The sequence below is a fragment of the Monopterus albus genome, unplaced genomic scaffold (genome assembly GCF_001952655.1).
Source record: "Monopterus albus unplaced genomic scaffold, M_albus_1.0 scaffold21.1, whole genome shotgun sequence".
NCBI lineage: Eukaryota > Metazoa > Chordata > Actinopteri > Synbranchiformes > Synbranchidae > Monopterus > Monopterus albus.
Genome location: NW_018127901.1, coordinates 725,501 through 726,345, shown reverse-complemented (window position 1 = coordinate 726,345; position 845 = coordinate 725,501). Strand labels below are relative to the sequence as shown.

The window sequence follows — 845 nt, the reverse complement described above, 5'->3', positions numbered from 1 at the left end:
CTTGTTGATGATTTGCTTTCAACAGTGGAGTCCTCCTCGGTCGTCTTCCATGAAGTCCACTGTGGCTCAGACAGTGACGGATGGTGCGATCTGACACTGATGTACCTTGACCTTGGAGTCTACCTGTAATCTCTTTGGAAGTTGTTCTGGGCTCTTTGGTTACCATTTGCATTATCCATCTCTTCAATTTGTCATCAATTTTCCTCGTGCGGCCACGTTCACGGAGGTTGGCTACAGTACCGTGGACCTTAAACTTCTGAATAATATGTGCCATTGTAGTCACAGGAACATCGAGCTGCTTGGAGATGGTCTTATAGCCTTTACCTTTAACATGTTTGTCTATAATTCGCCACTGCCTTTGCGGCCAAGTCGGCTATAGCTTTCTGTGGTCCATGATCAGTGTCTACACACCATGATACCAAACAGCACAGTGACTTTTCACCCTCTAAACAGGCAGACTGACTGATTACAAGTTTGAAAACATCTGTGATGCTAATTAGAGGACACACTTTAGTTTAACATGTCTCTATGGTCAAATTATTTTCAATCTTTTCTAGGGGTACCTTCATTTTTGTCCAGGCCAGTTTCATTAGTTTGTTTTTTTAAAATGCTTCTGTTGAACCACAATACATAAGCAATGACTGATTTTCATTAGTTAATTTTCAATAAATTTTTATTTATTATCACTTTTGTCAGTTTCATGTTATTTGAGTGACCATTGTGAGTTTCTCTTTGTTTAACAGAAGGGTACCAACAATTTTGTCCACGTCTGTGTATTTACAGTGAGTACAGAAAGTATTCAGACCCCCTTTAATTTTTCAGCCATATGCTAAAATCCTTTAAGT

The 845-nt window shown here is 39.4% G+C and overlaps 1 protein-coding gene across 1 annotated transcript in view; it reads right to left on the bottom strand.

Annotated features, from left to right (window-relative positions):
• The window catches only part of canx (calnexin), a 28,718-nt gene that overhangs the window by 6,474 nt on the left and 21,399 nt on the right, over positions 1 to 845 (bottom strand). The gene's annotated exons all lie outside the window — the stretch shown is intronic.